The sequence below is a fragment of the Dermacentor andersoni genome, chromosome 2 (genome assembly GCF_023375885.2).
Source record: "Dermacentor andersoni chromosome 2, qqDerAnde1_hic_scaffold, whole genome shotgun sequence".
Taxonomy (NCBI): Eukaryota; Metazoa; Arthropoda; class Arachnida; order Ixodida; family Ixodidae; genus Dermacentor; species Dermacentor andersoni.
The window spans coordinates 196,547,392-196,569,060 of NC_092815.1; the positions used below are offsets into that span (position 1 = coordinate 196,547,392).

Below are 21,669 nucleotides of genomic sequence, written 5' to 3' on the forward strand. Positions count from 1 at the left end.
GGGCACAGAAGAGGAATTTCTATATGAATTACAGCAGAAATACTTAAAACAGGCATGCTCTTGCATCTATCCTAGCTACAACGGGAATACAAACGCAAAATTAGACAAGGAACTCACGGAGGCAGAAATCCGCGCGGCCCTGCAAAAGTTAAACACCAAATCCGCCCCAGGTCCGGACGGTATAACCAACAAGACTCTCAGAAACCTCGATGATGAATCGATAGCCAAACTAACAGAATACATAAACGAGTGTTGGGTAAAGGGAGAAGTGCCAGCTGAATGGAAGAAAGCGACGATAACGCTTATTCCAAAACCTGGCAAAAAGCTTGAGATCGACAACCTCAGACCAATCTCCCTAACATCCTGCGTCGGAAAATTATTGGAACATGTAATTTTAAACAGAGAAGACAACTTCTTAGAGGATAATAACATATACCCAGATACAGTGATAGGATTTCGCAAAAATCTTTCGACACAAGATGCGATGCTCCAACTTAAGCATCACATAATCGATTATAAAACGCGCTCGACAAGGGCCATCTTGGGCCTCGATCTTAAAAAAGCTTTCGATAATGCCTACCACGCAACCATATTGGAAAACATCGAACGAACAGGACTCGGGCAACGGACGTATAACTACATCAAGAGCTTCTTATCAGATTGGAAAGCAGTCATCTCCGTCGGAGGGCTCAAGTCGCCCGAGATCGACATAGGGGGGGGCCGGCACGCGCAAGGCGCTGTCATCTCGCCGATGCTGTTTAATCCCGTCTTGATGGGGCTCCCCGAAAAATTAAATGACATAGAGTCCCTGAATCACACAATCTACGCGGACGATATTACTATCTGGACCTGTGATGGCAGCGACGGATCAATAGAACAACGACTCCAGACTGCAATTAATACAGTAGAAGAACACCTCATAGGAACAGGCCTCACATGCTCTGCAGAGAAATCTGAACTTCTATTGTACCGCCCCACACTTAGAGGCAGGCCTCCCAAAGGATACGACAGAAACAAGGCTGATGAGGAAATCAAGCTACACACCAAGAACGGGCGAAGTATCCCAATAGTCAACCAGCTCAAAGAGCTGGGTCTGGTAATCGAGAACAAAGGCACAAATAGGGAAACCGTAAAGAAGTTAGACACAAAGGTAACAAACGCCATGAGATTAATAAAACGAATTACTAACAAGCACCAAGGTATGAAGGAAGAAAGTATCATACGGCTGATACAATCATTCGTAATCAGTCAGATCACATACATAGCAGCCTTCCACAATTGGTTTGCAGCTGAAAAGCGTAAAATAACAACATGATAAAAAAAAGCATACAAACTAGCACTAGGGATTCCCATCAGTACGAGCACGGATCTCTTGCTAAAGTTAGGACTCCACAACACACTGGACGAACTCATAGAAGCACAACAAACATCTCAAGCAGAGCGACTAACCAAAGCCAAAACGGGACGGCATATACTAAGCAAACTAGGAATGAATTACCACAATCTATACGGGGAAAAGAGGACGATAACGAGAGAAATTCGTGACAAACTCCTAGTACCAAATATACCCAAGAACATGCATCCAGGTTACAACGACGGCAGACGCAAGAGTAGAGCAAAAATTATCCGAAGCTTTGGGTCAGACGAGTGAGCAACCTTCGTAGACGCGGCTGAATACCCAGACAGCAAGAGCTATGTAGCTGTAATCGTAGATCACACCCCAAAACCCCTTACAAGCGTATCAGTTAATACCAAACATTCCGAGACTCCAGAGGAGATAGCCATTGTACTAGCATTGGTCTCCACTAATGCTCAGTACGTCATTAGCGATTCTCAAGCGGCCATTAGAAATTATGCAAAAGGTAGGATCTCTCCTGAGGCATGGCACATCATCGGAGTCAATGAAGCAAAGTTCTCCAATGCAGAGAAGAACGGCAGGCAATTGCTCTGCTTCCCAGCGCATACGACTCCAGACATTCCCGCAATCAGCCTCAACGAGGTAGCACACCGCGAAGCTCGAGGTCTTACTCGCCGAGCTGAGCAAAGAGTGACTTCCATCGGTCAGGAGAACGCGGAGGAGGAAATCTGGAGAGAAAAAGGTATATTAACAAGATTTAGCGATATTACCAAATTCTATCAAAATCGGAGGCGAGTATTACGCTAAACACTCACACTCACACTAAACTGAACAGAACTGAGTCCGTTAGTTGAAGGCGACTACAAACAGAAACTTATACGAGTCCCGTGCAACTAAAAACCCCGATATATATTTCTACCCCGATATATACGAGAGCGATATGGGCAAGCTATGCAATTCTGTTAGAGCCACCCTTCAACACATGTTGTGGGGATGTGAAATATACCAAAATAACATGGCAGTCTCCCCAGAAAATCTACGGGCGCGGTGGTCGGCCGTGCTGCTCAGCTCAGAACTCCAAGACCAACTTTGGGCCGTCCAGCGAGCCAAGGAAGCCGCACGGGAGCAGCAGCTCCCAGTGGCCATCTAGGCGGCCCCAGGCCCGGGCCTCCCAATCACTGGATTCCAAATAAAGTTATCACTTCACATCAGGTGAAGTTGTAAAAGTTGTGAAATTCCCGTCTGCTTTCAATACATGGGCTCCTGCAGGACGGAAACGGACAGCCCCATGTTTGTTGGCTAGGATAAAGCTCTAGTCTTTTCAAGTTTCAATGCGCTAATTAACTAAGTATGCTCAATAGCAAGTTACAAACAAACGCGTTTTGTTTCGTGCACTCCTTTTGACTGCACCTTGGTCTTTCGTGTTTTATTTTGCGGACTTGTTTGGCTTTGCTGCCCAACCACGTTCACACCATGGAATGGGGGCGAATTTGGGAGCACAACGATATCTTTGCTGGCATTCCATATTCACAGAGTGAATTGGTCCCCAATTTTTGTTGTTGTTGTAGTTGCAGTCCTGTATGTGAAGTAGTCTTTAGCGGGAGAAAAACGGTCATCGTGCGTCAAAAACGGTCAAGTACGTGCGTTCAAGGAAATCGTCCAGATGCTGCATACGAAACGCAAAAGCGAAAACCAAAAGCACATTTAGCAAGGAAATATAACGAAGCAACAAAAAAAATAAAGGCGTTAGTGTTCGCAGAATGGCTTAAAGGGACATTAAAGCGAAACAAGAAATCGGTTTAGACTAATGAAGCGTTCTTTGAGAAACCTGCAGCCAGTCATTTCAAAAAAAGGGTTTGATTATTAAATGAGAAAATGATAGTCCAAGTATCAGTATTTGAATTTCGCGCCGAAACCCCAGCGCCGGTACGTCAGCGTGACATCAGGGATTCCAAAGTATGTTTTCGCATTTGGGTCGCGTTGGCTGAATAAAGGTTCGCGAAACATGCCAGGTTTAATATTTGGTTCCTTTAGAACACAATGTTGTCAATCTGTACCGCTATATATAATTAGTAGGCCCTAGAAGATGCGATCAAAATCCAAGACGTCACAGCCACCAGGTGCAGGAACATAAGTAGGCGTCGCCACCCGTATTTCGTGCTTGCGCTTTTCCTGGCTTACCAAACGTCTTATCCCTTTAATAGTGTTTTTTTTTTGTGTTGTAGAAAGGTAATTTACTGATGCAGAAGAAATCATTTTTCACTTTAGTGTCCCTTTAAGATGTTCTACGTCGATGAATTCAGGTCCTCCGCGGCGCTACTGTGTTCACGTCATCCCGCCCGGCGCAACCTCGTGATGCAGTACGCCAATAACTCGGATGATCTTGTGTGGTTCGAAATATCACACGTAATCAAAAGCGTCATATGCGGGCGACCTTTTAAGTAGTTGAGATACATATGTGGAGGCTGTGAATGCGACGGCTGTGATTCTGCGAGGCACAATAAGTATGCGCTTCTCGTTAGTATTTTCGTCCTCGTGCGCTGCATTAAATTTTGATCCAGTCACTCCCTATTTTACCTTTTGTCACCCTCATACGTCAGAAATAAAGAAGCCAATGAACAATGACTATGCATGAAGGAGAAGATTCTATTGAAATATTTAAGTACGCTTGAGCTGCTCAGGTGCAAAATCTTTTTGCGCAGTTCTAAATATTGTTTGCGGAAATCCAGAGAAAAAGAAGAGCATGATCTGTACGTCGTCTTTTAGAGCCTCCCTAGGAATCTTATTGCTCTTTTTAGGTTGCTATTATAACGTCTGTGGCCGCAAGAAGTTTGGAAACTACGCAGAGGAGGTAATACAGATACGATTTTTTCATAGTTTTGTACCAAGCATCTTTATTTCTCGGGACAAAATTCTTCCTGCTTCCGCACTTTCTTCTCTCCTGTGATAATATTCCGACTTCTATACAGCGTTACCCTAACAGCTAGTGACGATCGTGTTTACATATAAGTGCTGAAAATTCTACACAGTTTTAACTGTCATGAGGTACTCAATATCCTAACACGTAAATAATTGATATTGAATCGACGCATTTTCGATGCAACATAAGATGTTGGAAAAGGTTGTCAGAAAAATAACCATGGCACATGTAATTTATGTCATCCGCAGAACTTGAGCTACCACTTTTATCGAAACCATAAGTTGGCCGAAAATTGGGCTGCAAAGCGCAATATTGCAATGGCACGTTGTCACATTAACTATACTTTCTATAGTGAAACACGCTGGACCGCTTTTCGAGTAGAATAATGGAGGGTTAACGCGGCCCTTAGTGTTGTATGTAGCATAAGTTTGCTATGTACCAAGATAATGTTGAAGTGTTTCGTATTTCTAAGGGAATAATTCGTCTCGCGTGTGATGAGTGTTCGATGCGCACCTAAGGGTCTTCGAACATTCTAAACTCTCGAAAAACCAACTGAATATTGTCCTGTTTGATTGGGTCGTCCAGTTGAAGGCATTATTCGACTTGGAACTCAAAATGAAATAGTGAGTCGCTTTATAGCGATTAGCATTATTAGGATAATTCAGCCACTTTTTGTGGTGCGCCTGCCTGTCGGTCTGTCTATCTGCCCATCTCTTCGTCTAGCCGTCTTTCCGCCAACTTTGTAGTGCATCGGGTTGCTTTGCTGTGGGCAGTGCGTTAAAAACCGACCCTCAGACCATCTTAGAACAAATGGCAGGTCACACTGGTTATGCGCCGTTTTTTATGAACCTCTATGACATCAACATCGGTAAGCTATGTGACACTTAGTGTGTGCTGCGTTTTAATGAACAAAATATTTCTTCTCATCTATCTAATGCCCAGGTGGAATCAAACCCATCTAATACATATCCAGGCAAATTTCTCATAATGTATATTCACGCAAGTGCCGCGCGAAATTTGCGGCCGCACCACCGATGACTCAATGTGTCCAGAGAGAAGCACGAGAAGGAAGCGCGGTAGCACACAGGGATCATGCATGACGCGTCTCAGTGTTGGCAAAACACTGTGCCACGACCTCACTTCTTTGCTAATCGCACTGTCGTCGAATTTCATTGTGGCGAGGGTCCTGCGGCAATTTTGTCAGATATATTACGCCATTGACTGCAGACAATTAAGCACGAAATTGGAGCGAAAGTTAGGCATTTTTCATTCTATCCATAGCGTACGTACTGCATAATGAAGACCACAATGCGTCAGTTATTCGGCCACAATGTTCCAGCTAGACACGATCACTCGAAAGAAAACGTTGTTTAGACGTAACATTCGGCATTGCATATCGCATAGCATATGTCTTGCATATGTCCTGTCTTCGTATAAAACGTAATACATTTTATTGCAACAGAGTCTATAGGAGAGTAACGCCATCTTTCAGGACAGTCGTAATTACATATCTGGGAACGGCGCTTTTTCTCTTTACAGATGACGGTTTATACAGATAATCATTGCTCAACAATCAGATTTATAAACTTTGTAGGATAGTGCATGACCACGTCATATCCTAAGAGCTGCGTACTTGGCAACAGTGTGCCTCCCAGCTCCTAATGGTCCGTTACAGTTGTTAATGAAGCGTTCGTAGTGTTATTAAATTAAGCAGTTTCTTAGCAGACACAGCCTGTTCTTATGAATACGAGGATCTGAAATCTGTTTGATCATAATGATCAGTGGGTTGTACAGCATTCGCAATCTCTTGAAAAATACTGACACGTGTACTTGTTTACCTTCATCGGCTGACGTACCTCGTTTCACCGCCTAAAAAATGTTATCGCACAGAGCAGTATATCACACGGAGTTATCGCACAGCGCAGGACCGCGCTTGCATATATCGGAAGTTTCTCGAAAGTTAACGTTGGTTCTGTCGGCGATCTCTTATCACCGAACATTGCGTAACCTGATTCCATCGCGCAACGCGAATGATGTAGAACTTTCTGGAAAAGACGCGGGTTCCAGCGATTACTCTGGAACCTTCGATGATTGATGTATAAAAGCTGACGCGCTTGATCCGCTGATCAGATTTTAGACGATCCTGGACTGTGTTCGCCGCTATCGTTGTTCTTCAAGTGTAGCCTGCTTTTGAGGGTACAAGTTCGCCCAATAAAACGCTAGTTTCGTGAACCACAGTTTTACTGCCTTCTTCACCGTCAGTGCTATTTGATATCTGGTGCAGATGCTTTACGTTCATGTACCAAACTCCCCCAAAAAGCCGCGATCCAAGCCCGAACGAAACCCCACCACCAAACCAACGGCGCCCAAGACTAACGAGCTATCCGCAGACTGCAAGGACTGCCCCCGGTGCGCGGACTTCTGTCTGGTACGACCAGGTAGACCGTGGCCAGCTCGACAGCCGCAATGACAGCCCCAGCGTCCCCCATCGTGCTTCAACAACACAGGGAGCCCCCTACCTTCCGTGGAGCTTCGTCGGAAGATCCGGAAACCTGGGTCGAAACCTTCAAAAAGATCTCGGTCTTCAACAGCTGGACCTCTGAGGAGAAGCTGCGCCACCTGTACTCCTTGGAAGTTGCCGCGAAGACATGGTTCGAGAACCGAGAATCCGTGCTTACAACGTGGGAGCTCTTTCGAAGTAACTTCCTGAAGACCTTCACGACCATCATGCGAAAAGAAAGGGCCGAAGATCTATTGGGAGCCTGATTGCAGCTACCGAACGAGAATGTTGCCGTATTTACGGGAAAAATGTGCCGTCTAGTCGCCACGCCGACCCAGAAATGTCCAAGGAGAAGACAGTTCGCCTACTAATGCATGGTGTGAAGAAAGAAGTTTTCGGCGGAATGATACGAAGCACACCAAAGACCAACGACGAGTTTCTTCGCGAGGCCACGAGCATCGAGAAGACACTTAAAATGCGGAACTGGTAATTCAACTGCCGCACAAACTCTACAAACTACGCGGGAGGACAATTCCTGGCCACCGACGATCTCACCAAGACTATCAAAGCGGTCGTACGGGAAGAGATCCTCAAGTTGTACCCAAGGTCGCAGCCTCAAGTGGCTTCAATTGTCGAAATTGCGCAAAATAGCTTGAGGGATCGCTTGAAGTTACTTAGCTGCAACAACAATCACCGCAGCCCAGGCGGGAAGCGATGATTGTTTACGGTGATGCGTAGTGCACTTATCGGGCGGGACGGCATTTGTATCCGTCAACTTGCAAAGCTTGTCGTGCTTGTTGGGAGCAGAAAGACAACTCTTGCATTTGTTCTTTGGGCCAACTTTTTGAAGAGTCGTCTTTTCTGCTCCCAGCAAGCACGGCAAGCTTTGCAAGTTGATGGATCCAAATGGGCCCGCAAACACCGCAACAACGTAAACATTGGCACCGGTAGGTTCTTGGCGATTGATTGTCGCGATCATGGCTGCAAACCTATCGAAGACGATTGCCTGATTGGGTCCCGTGGCAGAACGCACCTCAACCGTGAAATAACTGAAGCGCTGGTGGTTGCAAAATTGGGCGATAAATGTCTTAGGTTCCATTCACTTGCTCTCACAGAAAAAGGACTAAGTTTCTTGGAGGCGGCATCACATGACTCATAACTATGTTGCACGAATGCGCAGTTAGTTTTCTTCATGTAAGTGCACGCGCAATCTATGCTGCTTCACATATGTAAACCTATTCATTGGCACAATAAATTTAGTTGAATGTGTGCTCTTGTTGTATGTTCTTCTTCGGTTACGTAAGTGTCTTGTTTTGTTGGGCGATAATACTTGAGTCGACCCCCACCGACGGTCGAGGGCACGAATACGACTGAAGATGTCGTCGGTATGTCCTAATTGTACCTTCATGACTCGTGCAATAAGTTTATTTGCCTTAATTAAGACCAAAGGTTGTGCGTTCGAGTGTCTTAATTATGGCAGCTATAACGTAAACTATTCCATTCTGCTTTTTTTTTCCAAATCAGCCACTATCCTTCCGCGATTAATCAAAATGGCTCGGGCTCAGGACATACGGGTGTGGCGACCATCCATATGGATGGGACCCGAAACATTCTTGCCTGTGAGGGAGCGCTGGTGGCCGATTGGGAATCAAAACAAATCGGAATATTTTTACGTTATAGCGGCCTAGCTCCTCATTACTCAACTCTACCTTAATTCAGTTTGCCGTAATAAGCACGAAATATCGTTTGTTCCACTCCCACTAAATGTCGAGGGTTCGGGTGCGGTGCCCTAATGAACCCTATCTTAATGAAGTGTGCTTGAATTACCTTCCCACTAATTAACACCAAAGTCGTGGGTTCAACTCCCACAGATGGTGACACATCAGTTTGCTTGCCACTGAATTTTGGTCTGACCAAAGGTCGAAGGTTCGACTCCCACCTTCCCACCTCGGGTTCACGTTTTGTTATAAAAACATTGATGGCCTAATTTCTCCTAATTAACACTAGCGATCGCGGGCTAGACTCCCACCAGAGGTCTTGGGTCTCACTTACGGTAACACAAGAGGTAGTGGGTTTGACTCGCAGCAAATGTCGAAGGTTCGACTCCCAATGTATTTGGCTGCAATGATGCCCGGCTGTGTTGAGCTGGACATCGGATTTTACATCCCATGAGCCGTTTAAGGCTTTCGCCTTAATAAATGTATAGCAAGACTTGCGTATTTATTTACTTCCTACTAATGATGTGGAAGTCGGGGTTTCTTTCGCAGAAGGGCAGCAATGGTCGTTGTTCCCCTTCATGTATCCACTCGTGCTGTTCTGCCTGTGCTAGTAAACAATTCTTCCCATCGTATGTAAAATCCATAAGTTACGAGGTGCGTACACCCCTCTTAACGGATGCGTAGTGAAATCACTTGGCAGCATCATTGTCGTCCAATCAATACAGCCGTTCGGGTCCCTACGAGCGCCGGCGCGCCACTGGACACTGCCCAACACAGGCTAGATTTAGACGGACTAAAAGCATGTCGGACACAATGCTGACTTGTCCTGTCTGCTCTACTCTGACTTCTGCCGAGATATACGAATCTCCACTGTCACGCGTCACCCCAATTTGGCGAAACCGGACGTGATCCAGACTGCATATTCCTGTGACACCGACTGCCGTGGTTCTGACAGACGCTACACATTCTACGGGCGAAAACCTTCCCGAGTAACGTGATCAGCACTGCAGGTGGGTGGTCGCCGTGAATTTGCGCAGATACCGCGACTATAATACTTAGGCGTGGTTGCTTAGAGATCAATCACGTTTTCAACTTGCTCGGATCCAATCTCAAGGCAAAACGTTTCTCTACGCTGTCGCAGCGCTCTCATCCGTGGCCGTTGACGAAGTGGCAGATCTACTGGACGTCCCACTGTCTGCCGCCGCCTAAGACCTCCTGACAGCAATCCTGCTGCACCGCACAGCTGCTTTCCTGGGTTCTCGAAGAAGTCGCAGGCCACCACTCTAGCACACTTTTTTACCCACAGTGACAGCTGCTCGGAGAAAATGGGGTATCGATTAACGACGCTTTTTTGGGTGAATTGCTCATAGAACGGCTCTCAGCTAACGCGGAGATGGTCCTGGCGACAGCTTCTATTGTTTATTTTGCTGGGCTATAAGTATAAAAGTTATAGAAGTAACAGCCAGAGCCATTGCAACTGCCATATCGTCTCCTGGTCACATTTCGCGTACGCGGCGTATCCTTGCATATCCTTCGCCAGCACAACCTACTCTCGACTCCCCATGTGACCGCCTCCTTACTTGCAGGTGCATCTTACGCCAAAGGATAACATTGCAACAGAGTGTACGAGTGTTAACACATTGTTTGTGCAGCTGAATGTCGTTGCACCCATTTCACCTTACGTGAAGCCGTAGTTCAAAAAGTTCCCAACATGATCATCACCGCCGCTCTAACAGTCTATTTGGCTTCACTTCACTTGTTTGCAGAAAAGCTTGAGATCGCACGTACGAAGTTTCAAGACATGCTGGTACTCTGCATTATTTGCCCTTCGTCTAGTAACTGAGCATCACCACTTAATATGATGCCTAAGAAGACAAGGGAATGGCAAGGGAGTAGCTTTCTCATAGCTGCCTACTACAAAACATACAGGAGCAAGCTGCAACCATCTTTTTAAGATTGACACTTTTCGTGCCTTTCAACAGCTATCTGTCGAAGATGACGGCATTCCCAAGGCTGCCATGACTACACCACCTGATATTTATGAATTCCTTCCGATGTAGTTCGGACTACGAAGCACTAGTCAGTATTTTCACGGTTTACGCGATTCTGTGACGTGGAGTCTGCAAGAGCATCTTCAGCACCTGCCGTTCTTGTATTCTCACTTGACAGTCGAGGAGTTGTTATAAACGCCCTCAAGAGCCAAATGGGTCGTTTGGAAGCTCGAGTTCCTTGGACCAGCTAGTCGGTGCCAACCACATCAAACACTGCCGTCCAAGTTTCGCCTCGTCGACCCATTTCAACAGCCGAGAACACGCCCAAACTTCATGAATTTCTTGGGTTCCACCATTTTTATCATTGTTATTTTGCAATTGTGGCCGCATTGTGGGTCCTCTACATGATTTGCCCGGCTCTTAGTGTAAGGAAGTGGTCTTGAATGATAAGGCTACTCACACTTTCACTGGATGAAGGAAAATCTGCCATCGCCGCTGGCATGCTACTCTGACATCCGAAACCAGACACACTGAACGCTATGATAATTGACGCTTTGAAGGAGGCTGTTGGATCTGTCCTACAGCAGTTCGCCGATGGTGTGAAAAACTGACTCAAATTTAAAGTGTTTGCATTCTTAGGGTACTTCACGTACTTTTGGAGGGCGATGTATCATGTTTGTATGTTGTTATTTTTCCTGCGAACCTCGCTCACTGGGTCGTTTGTCGTCGAGTGGGTAGCGTAACTGCTGCTGTGCTGAGAGAGCAGCGTTCGAAAGTAACCATAAAACCGACATCCCTCATTGAGTGTGAGAAAGTGTGTACATACGCGCCGGTCTTCAACGAACTTCTTGCCGACATGGCTCACTGTAGATGCGGGACTGGGTATGTACAGCAGCTCTTCATTCAAACTCTTTGACGCCGCCTTGGCGCCCTGGATATATGCGACTTGATCTGTCCATGTGTTAAATGAACATGTTTGATACCTACTTGCACCAATGGGTATGTGCTAGTTGTGTGCGCCGCTCTTCAACGAACGTATTTGATGCCAACTAACATAACTAAATAATTGCCACTGGCAATGAGCTGCTCTATAATGAAAAAGGGTGCCTTCACGTTCGGCGCAACCGAATTCATGTCAGGATTTCTCAAAGAAAGCAACCCAACGCTTTAGGAGGCTGCGCTACATATGCTCTGGGCATATGCGACACTTAATTGTACCTCTCGCCAACTTGATCACTGAGTTTGTACCACTGGGTGTGCGGCAAGCGAGGGAACAATTATCAGCTATCGGGCGCACCACACTGCTTGTCTCGGAAGCCACGCGCGAACTTCTTGCAAACCTTACCAGATGACGCAGCTTGTTCAGAAAGAAAAACGCGTTAGTGGACCTTGCAGCATTACGTATTTCTCAGCCATCAGACGTACCGGTGCCTTATGTATTGGAAGGCCACGCGCAGGCTTCGTGGAGGCTCCGCTACATGGTGTCACATGTTCGAAGCGCAAAAGCGGAGCGCCGTTGCGGTACCCGCCTCAAACATTTCGGTGGAGGCAAGAAGTTGTGTGCCTATATTGATTCAATGCTAAACGTGTTATCGTAGACATTCATAGTGAGATCGGTTCAGAACATTTTAGAGCACAGTTCCTAGGCGCCCAGTCATGGGTTGACAGGCAGCGTCCCTCGATGTAACCACGCGAACGCGCTCGTGCGACTATTCGCGCGTTCGTCATCGTCGTCTTCCACATATAGCTCCAAAACCGCTCATCATGTCTGCGTCGCCATGCTGCCCCTCCATCTGCGAGGCCACTGACGGCACTGACCCACTGCTGGTCGGCGCGGTGATATGCGTCTCAGATGCTTTGCCTCAATATATTGTGCAAGGAAAAGATATCGAGCTGCACTCAAATTTCGCATTAGGTGTATGGTAATCTCCGGATGTTCTTTTTTTTTATGCGTTGCATATTGCAATCACTCAGTTCAGCCCTTGGGCGCGGCCGGGCAGCCACCATTGACCTTTAGCGCAACCACGTGACGTGACGTCACGACAGCCGGAGGAAAAGCTGGGCCCCAACTCGCGCGGTCGCGCGCGGCCGCAGCCACCACCTGACTCCCGCTCCTCCCAACTCCCAAATATGCAACGCATTCTTGGCTTAACCAAGCTAAGCCTGGCCATTTTTTCGTCTAGAAGCTGAAAGCTGCTCAAAACAGCTACATCATATTTGGACATGAATTAACTGCCATTATCTCACCACGCTCTACATTCGCTATTTTATTGAAGGCCGTATAGAGACCATCCTTACACATCTCCAATTCCTTGTGCACGCCATGAGCTGGGCAGCATCCTGTCACTCATCGCGCGCGACTACGTTTCGCCACGTCAAAGGTCGTGACAGCGTCCATCTGATCAAATCAAATCAGACTTTATTTCAAATACATTTTTTGACAAATCCTATTTGCTGGTCCACCTAAGCACATCGTGCTTTTTAGAAGACCAAGCAGCTGGTGGTACAGCTTTCAATAGAGATATGAAAAATACAATTACCGTTCAAAAATATACAACTTCAAAGTGAAATATTCTAACACACAAAGATTAAATACTACGTTTTCCAGTCACGTAAGAATCCCAATAAAAATCACATGTTACAATAAACAGTTGAATACCACTTCCCCACATTTTTCATCATTGTACCTTTTGAATTGATATCATACAGTGTTGCATCTAGCTCATTAAAAATATCAGGTACATAATACTTTCTTGTTTTCTTTCCATAGTTTGTTAACACCCTTGGCTTAAAATACCCTTCTGTTTGTCGTAACGCAAAATCTCTTTTTACCAATATTTTAAAAGAACTTGAATAATAATAGCGTGTTATAGCCACTTATTTAAATAGCTCCTGTACTGGAAGTATTCCAAAAATATTATACTTTTCTTTTCTGTCTGATTCTTCTAGTCCGGTTCCATATGTTATGCTATTGACAATTCGTTTGGCTACGCGATCAATCGCTTGCTTCTTATAGTCGGAACATGCACCATATAACGTTACACCATATGCAAGACCGATTCTGCTAATGCCTTATATATAGTAAGATACGCGTTTTCCCGCGCAGACTATACATCGTGGCCGCTACAGTTCTTAGTTGCCCTGACGTCGTGCTTCTTGGCACGAGATCACGGGATCGAATCCCGGCCACGGCGGCCGCATTTCGATGGGGGTGAAATGCGAAAACACCCGTGTGCTTAGATTTAGGTGCACGTTAAAGAACCCCAGGTGGTCGAAATTCCCGGATTCCTCCACTACGGCGTTCCTCATAATCAGAAAGTGGTTTTGGCACGTAAAACCCCATAATTATTATATCACTTAGCTTGCCACAAACGTGTATGGCATGGTTATTCCAGGTTAGATGCTGATAAAAAAAGAAAACCTAAATACTTAACCACACGCTCAAACTGTAATGGTTGACAAATACATGCATTGCAATGTGGAACGTGCAGATATACATTCATGTTAAATGAAAGCATCTGATGTGTATTCATGAAGCAAATTAGTTTAGTTTTTTGATGATTTATGAAAATTGAATTGTGTGCGAACCAGTCTACGATTACTTATATGTCTCTTTGGAAGATTTGGCATTCCGAGTTATAGGCACTCATTTGTGGCGCTGTCGCAGTGTCATCAGCGTACTGAAAATGTTTTGATTTCAGTTGTAGGAGGCTGAGATCTGAGACATATATATTAAAGAGTATTGGCCCTGCATGATCTGATGATGTCCTGCATGACGCCGATATGGTTTCTTCCCGCCGTTAGAACCATTTGTCGTCAACGCCGATTCACTCAACAGGCGCTTGTACGACGATGATGAGTTTCACATCCTCTCGACCTCGTAAACTTTCTTAAATTACATTTTTCACTCCAAGTGATATATCGCTTTCCTGTGACATTCATACCGGCACACTGTCATCTTTGATCATGGTATCAATATGCAGACGTTCTAATAGACCAACCACAATCCCTCTCTACCTTTATCCCGCGCGACACAGAAACATCTTGCCTGTTTTTTGGTTTGGCCTGGGCTAAGCGCTGCAGTTTGCGGCTCTGTTTTCTGCTGTTTGCCATGTCAACGCTCCAATCTTCAGCATATCAACGTCATCATCTTCATCATCATCATCATAATCATCATTGCCAGCCTAATTTATGTCCATTGCAGGACGAAGGCTTCTCCCTGCGATCTCTGATTACCCTTGTCCTGCGCCAACCGATTCCAACTAGCAACCGCAAATTTCCTAATTTCATCGCACCACCTAGTCTTCTGCCGTCCTCTACTGCGCTTCCCTTCTCTTGGTAGCCATTCTGTCGCCCTAATGGTTCAACGGGTATGTAATCTGCGCATTGCATGCCTTACGAACGACTGGATGCCCAATCGGACATGACGAACTTAGACCTACTCGTCCCTCTGTCACGTTCCAAGTGCTACTCTTACACACTAAACATGCATCAACTGCTACACAAGATGGCTCGTGGCCCTGCCCCAGAGATGAATCTCCGTATGGCTGCCATTGGCTGTTTCAATGCAGACGCTCTTTCGGCGCTAGCGCCAAGGTCTCCTTCACTTATGGAACTAGCAGGAGGGCGATGCGTTAGTAAAATGGCGGCGTGCACGATTGTTTACGTTGACATGGCAAGAGGAACAGCAGCCGTGCGTCGCCTCCTTACCCTAGCGCTCTTTGTTTTCTCTTTTTGTTTTTATTATGCCCACCCGCTCCGCTCTCTTTCCACCCTACACCATGCCTGGCGCACCGTTTACTTTTGCTTTCTTTTTGCCTCTCGGCGGCACGTATTTTTTGCTATCGCGCGCGCTACGCTGCGTATTTGCATTGTTTCTGAACTGACGGGTATGGTATGGTGTGGTATGGTATGAAGAACTTTATTGGGTCCTGAAGATAGACCCTAGATTGACGCGACCTGCTCCCACGTTGGGACTGTCAGGCAGAGCACTTCAGCCACATCGCGGGCATTCTGGACTGCCCGTAATCGGTTAGAGAGTGATTCACTGTGTAGCATTTGCCGCCACCATTCTTGTTCCTTGTCACAATCTGTGAAGACCGCGGGGCACTGCCAAAGCATGTGGTCAAGAGTAATGATGTCATTGCACTTATTACAATTGGTTTGAGCTTCCCTCTCCAGATAGATCCTGTTAATAAAATCTGGGCTTGGGTATGTCCTTGTCTGTAGCAAACGTAATGTGACCGCTTGGGCTCTGCAAAGCTTACCGTTTGGCATTGGGTACTCCCTTCTCCTTAAATAATAGTGCTTCGTGATTTTGATATATGGTAATACTCAATCCCTGTGTTCCCCGGGTGAAGTATAATTTGCTCGGTCTTGAGAAGCACGGCTAGAAAGTCCTCGTGCCGCTACATTTACCACCTCATTGAGGTTTCTACGAGTTCCGTCCACCACCTGCAGATGTGCAGGAAACTAGCGGATTTTGATCCTCTCACTATTGACTTTCTCTAGTAACCTTGTTGCTATCTGTGTCACATATTTGTTAGTAAAGATGCGTATGGCTGTTCTAGAGTAGCTGTAAATATGTGTCCACCGCATAGCCCGGATGGCCAAGAAGATTGGTACTTGTTCTGCTACTGTTGGGTCTTTGGTACAGACGGTGATGGCACCCCGTATGTTACCTTGAGTGTCGTCTACAACAACGGAGGTATACGCATCTTTATTTTTAACCCAGGCAGCGTGAACGAAAACGGCCTGCTGCTTATGGTGATCTATGTTATGAAGGAGTGCCTAGGTTCTTGCCTTCCGTCTTTCGAGGTTATGTGTGGGGTACATGTTTGTAGGAAAAGGGGTCGTTTTAATTGTTTCTCGTAGTCCTGATTGCAATTCTGTTAATAATTATCCTGTGTTCGTGTGGTTGTTAATTTCTACGCCTATTTCTTCAAGTAGCGCCATCCCAGGTCGTGTCCCCATTAGTCTCTCCTGGTGGGCCACCTGTTGAGCCTCAGCTATTTCTTCTAGCGTGTTATGCAGCCCTAGGCGCAATAAGCTATCACTGGCCGTACTGATTAGGAGTCCTAGTGCAATCTTTATAAGTCGTCTGATTAAAGCGTTTAGCTTGTTCTTATCAGACTGTATCCGTTGTAGTATGCCTGCCACGTACGAGAAGTGGCAAAAGGCGAATGCATGTACCAATCTTAAGGCACTGTCTTCTCCTAGCCCCTTATGCTTGTTGGTAATTCTACGCAGAAGCCTAATGATTTCTTCTGACTTGTTAGAGATATGTTATATCATCCTGCAATTAGATCCATTCGCTTGCAGAAGTCTAACAGACACTCTAACAGACTCCACCTGCCTGATCGGTTCTCCATTCTTGGTGTAGATGTCAATGCGGGCTTCTTCCTCTGGGATATATCCGTTCGGCTTGCGCCCACGCTCACTGCTCCGTAGTGCCATTAGTTCTGATATTTTAGCAGAGCAGTTCAGTCCCATACCCTCAAGTATTGTTTCCACCACATAAATGGTTTCCTTTAGTTTCGTCTCTATTTGTCCCATATTACCTTCGGCACTCCAGGTTCTTACATCATCTGCATATATTGCAAAGTGGATACCCGCAATCTGCGCGAGACCTCGAGCCAGTTTCGACATTGCCACAATTAAATAACATGGGGCAGAGGACAGACCCTTGTCTTGTCCCACGATTCACAAGTTCCAGGGTTGTCGATTGGAGTTCGAATAACCTGAGACAAGCAGAACGGCAACCGAGAAAGACATTGACTATATTGTGCAATAGCTTACCGAATCCCACCTCCGAGAGGATATCCAAGATGGCCCTGTGCTTGATGCGATCAAAGGCCTTTTCTACATCTAGGCCTAGGTGAGCTCTCGCATCCAGCGGGCTAGCAAGAATAAGGCGAGTTTTGATTTAAAGCATTGCACCTTGAGTCGAAAGTCCAGGACGGAAACCGATCAGGTTATGCGGAAGAACTTTTCTGTTCTCTACATACTTAATTAGTTTATTGAGTATGACATGCTCCATGGTTTTGCCCAGACATGATGTTAACGATATGGGTCTTAGGTTATCCGATTGAGTTGCTTGTCTGGTTTGGGAATAAGAATTGTGTTAGCAATTCTCCATTCCTTCGGAAAATCACCGTTTTTCCAGAATTCGTTGAAATACTCTGTTAAATATGTTATAGAATCATCGTCCAGATTTTTAAACAGCCTATTGGAAATGCCATCTGGACCGGCAGCGGATCTGCAATTGAGGTCGTACAGGGCTGCGCGAACTTCGCTTTCTGTGAAGTCTTGACCCATAGGCTCAGTCTACCCCTGTATATTCAGGCAGGTCTCTACTCTCATTGTTATCCTTATGTGGTAAATACTTAGCTGCGAGCCGATCCAGGATGGCCTCCTCCGTTGTGACCTGACTCTCACGAAGGAGGAGTCGTGCCACTGCTGTTCTCTTATTAGATTTCGTGTCGTTCTCACGAAACAAATGTCTGAATAGGTCCCAACTTCAACCTCGCTTGATTGGACCATCCATAGAATTACAAAGCTCATCCCATTGTTGCTTCTATATATTTCTGGAGTGTTCTTCAATCTCCCTATTCAACAATGTTACGCGGTTCCTCAGTCTCCTATTCAGCCGTTGCGTTTTCCATCATTTTAACATTGATGGTTTGGCTTCAATCAAGTGCGCCAGCCTACTGTCCATGATTTCGATATCCTCCTCGTTAGTAATATTGTTCGTTGCCGCCTTTACATCTTCCCTGAGCTGAGTGGTCCATGTATGGAGTGTTTTCTTTTGTTCTGTCTGTGTGTCAGCTATGCTTTTCCTTGCTTTCCGAAAAATATCCCAGTCAATGTAGTTAACGAGCTTTATGTCGTTACTGGGTGTTTCCATTAGTATTTGTAATATGTTTTGATCACTACCCAGGTCAATATTGGAGTTATTCAAGCCAGCGTTCGCTAAATATGATACAAACGTAAGGTCTAAGGTGGAGTCCCTGCATGTAGATGTACCACACCTAGTGGGATAAGCTGGGTCAGTGATGAGGGAGAGATGAAGGCGGTGGACTTGTGCTCAGTGGTAAAAGAGCGGAGGGGATTGTCGTAACTGTCGAAGTGCACCGTGGTAAAGACTGGCGTCATGGCGGCGAATATCGGCCACGTCTGTTGCACAAGTCGGCGACGCCTATCTAATGGCGTAGCCTGTCGTGTAATCAGTACCGACGGCGATCCACTTATTCCCTCGAGTCGTCGTCGGAAAAAGGCCAAGCAGGGGAAGGCCTAAGCGAAACAAAGGCTTAGATGGATATTCAAGTGGATGGAGTCGTCATACCGGTGGCAGGGGAGGTTTCTTCTGGCGCGGACACAATTCACAAGCTGTGACATAACGGCGCACAGAGCGGTAGAGACCCGGCCAGAAGAACCGGCGTCGTACAGGGTCGTATGTACGCAAAACTCTGAGGTGTCCCGCCGGCGGTGCAGTCGAAATTGTTCGAGAGCGATAGATCACAGATGACGAGGAAGAACAAGGAGAAAACTCAGGACCGTCAGGGTGGATATTGCGGCGGAGAGGATGCTGTCGTGCAGGACGAACATGCCGCACGTGCCGTCGGTGCAACCATTTTGTACTCCGGCGATGATGGACTGTAAGGATTTGGCGCATTTTTTTCTTTAAGCGCGCCTGTCGGTCACGTCAGTAAAAGCCATCACACAGGTCAACGGATCATGCGCAGCAGGATCAGGGGGATCAACGGGCTGATGAGAGAGGCCATCAGCGTCCTTGTGAAGGCGCCAAGACTTGTAATTGACAATAAATGAAAATTCCTGGAGCCGAAAAGCCCAGCGACAAAGCCGTCCTAGCAGAGCGCGTGGTGGTCTGTAACACCGAAAATGTGCGGCCACACAATGATGTCGGGAATTTGGCGACTGCCCAAACTAAAGCCGAGCACTCTCGCTTGGTGATGGAGTAGTTGCTCTCGGCAGGTAACAGCAGGCGACTGGCGTAATCTATCACGCCCTCGGTACCATTCTGTTGTTGGGCGAGAACAGCGCCGATGCCATGGCCGCTTCCGTCACGGTGAACTTTGGTCGGTGCACGTGGATCAATGTGGGCAAGTATGGGAGGGGCGGCCAAAAACACGATGAGCGCGGCGAACGCGAAAGCCCGCTCCGCGCCCCATGAGAATGGCGTTTTCTTTGGAATATCTGTCAAAGGCCGAGCAATCTCGGCGGAGTTTCTGACGAAACGGCGAAAGTACGAACACAGGCCGACGAAGCAGCGCACCTTAGAAGCAGAACCCGGCGCATAGAAACCACGAACGGTGCGAACTTTTTCCGGATCTGGTTGTACACCGGATGCGTCAATGAGGTGTCCCAACACGACAATTTTACGGCACCTGAACTGGCATTTCGTGGAGTTCAGTCGGAAGCTGGTTTTTGGGAAGACCGCAAGAATTGCAGCAAGTCGGGTAAGATGGCTACCGAACGTGGGAGAAAAAACAATAACGTCGTGAAGGTAGCAAAACAGCTGTTCGATTTGTAGCCTCGCAGAAGAAAGTCCATTATACGTTCGAATGTCGCAGGAGCATTGCACAGGCCAAAGGGCGTGACTTTGAACTGATGCAAACTATCCGGCGTGATGAAGGCCGTCTTGTCGCGGTCCACTTCATCGAGTAAAATTTGTCAGTAGCCGGATAGAATATCGATGGACTATAAGTATTTAGCTCCGTGCGAGCAGTTCAAGGAATCATCAAAACATGGTAGGGGTAGACGTCTTTTCACGTGATTGTCTTTAGGTGGCGATAATCGACGCAAAAACGCCAAGTACCATCTTTTCTTTCCCGAGAGTGACTGGCGAAGTCCACGGGCTGGCTGATGGTTAGACGACCCTCTTGCGAAGCATTTCGTCCACTTCTAATTGGATGTCTCGACGTTCAGCATGCGATACACGATAGGGACGCCGAGGAATAGGGTTCGTGTCTCCAATGTTTATACGGTGGTGAACAACAGATGTTTCGCCTAGCATTCTGTCACTGAAATCGAAGATGTCACTGTACGGTTAGAGCAGGAGACGTATGTCCGTTGCCTGTGCAGGGGTGAGGTCAGGTGTAGTCATTTTCGCGACGTCACCCGTTAAGGAACCAGAGCTGTGAGCTGCAATTGGCACTAATAAAGACATCTCGGCATTGTCGCCTGGTGGTTTGTCCTGCTATCGGAGTCAGAAGGCCAACGTGTCCCATCCCCGTAGCGATCTGTAGCGAGAACCAAATCCCATCCCCATCCCCGTAGCGCGAACCAAATCTGGTGACGTGACCGCGAATGCCGCATTGGAAGTGGACGGCGCACTCCCGGGACGCACTGATATTGTCAGTAGCAGGATAATTAGCACAGCCCCTCCTACACTTGGTAAACTGTGGATGGTCTGGGTGAGTAATTGCCGTGGAACTAATAACTGGGATGGGCGTTTATAGTAGGGTTTGGCCCTCTTGAACGAGGAGCGAAGCTGTAGGCATCTACGGAGGCGGCGGTGATGGACGTCTCACCGAAGTCACAGTGAGGAAACTGCTCTCGAGCCCGTGGAGTCAAGAGGGAAGCTACCTCACATCGTTCACGCTCTTCGCGCACCACTTGCCGAATAACTGAGGCAAGGTCGGATGGAGCTGGGACCACGTCAACACTGGCAACGTTAGTTGGGTTGGCCAGGCGGCCGAGCTTTCAATCCTTAAAATGTGCGGCATTGCCGAATGACGTCGCTTACGGAGTCATGACTATCTTTTCCTATGAGGAACTGGTACACGTCCTCCGCAATACCATTTAAAAAAGAGATGACCAACTTTCTTCTCTTCTCTCATGTGAGGGTCCAGCCCCTTGTACAACTTCAGGACTTCCTCGATGTACGTCGTGCTGGATTTGCTACGAACTGGGGCTCGCTGCATCAGGGTTTGCTCTGCACGCTTCTTTTTAGCTGCCGGATTTCCGAAGCAGTTCCTTATTTCGTCGACAAATTTTTCCCACGTCGTCATGCTTTCATCGTGGTTTTGGAGCCACACAGACGTGGTTCGCTGGAGGAAGAATGCAACGTTGTTAAGCTGGGCTGTGGCATTCCAGCCATTGAACCGACTTGCGCGTTGGTAAAAGCTGAGCCATCCGTCCACGCCTTTCCGGGCTTTTTC

The 21,669-nt window shown here is 46.8% G+C and overlaps 1 long non-coding RNA gene across 1 annotated transcript in view; it reads left to right on the top strand.

The window, feature by feature from the left end:
• Window positions 1-4,081: 4,081 nt before the first annotated feature.
• LOC129387185 (uncharacterized) overlaps window positions 4,082-21,669 on the top strand; it is a 58,070-nt gene continuing 40,482 nt past the window's right edge. The window contains exon 1 of the long non-coding RNA XR_011892627.1: window positions 4,082-4,208. This is a non-coding gene — a long non-coding RNA (uncharacterized lncRNA). The remainder of the gene's footprint in view (window positions 4,209-21,669) is intronic.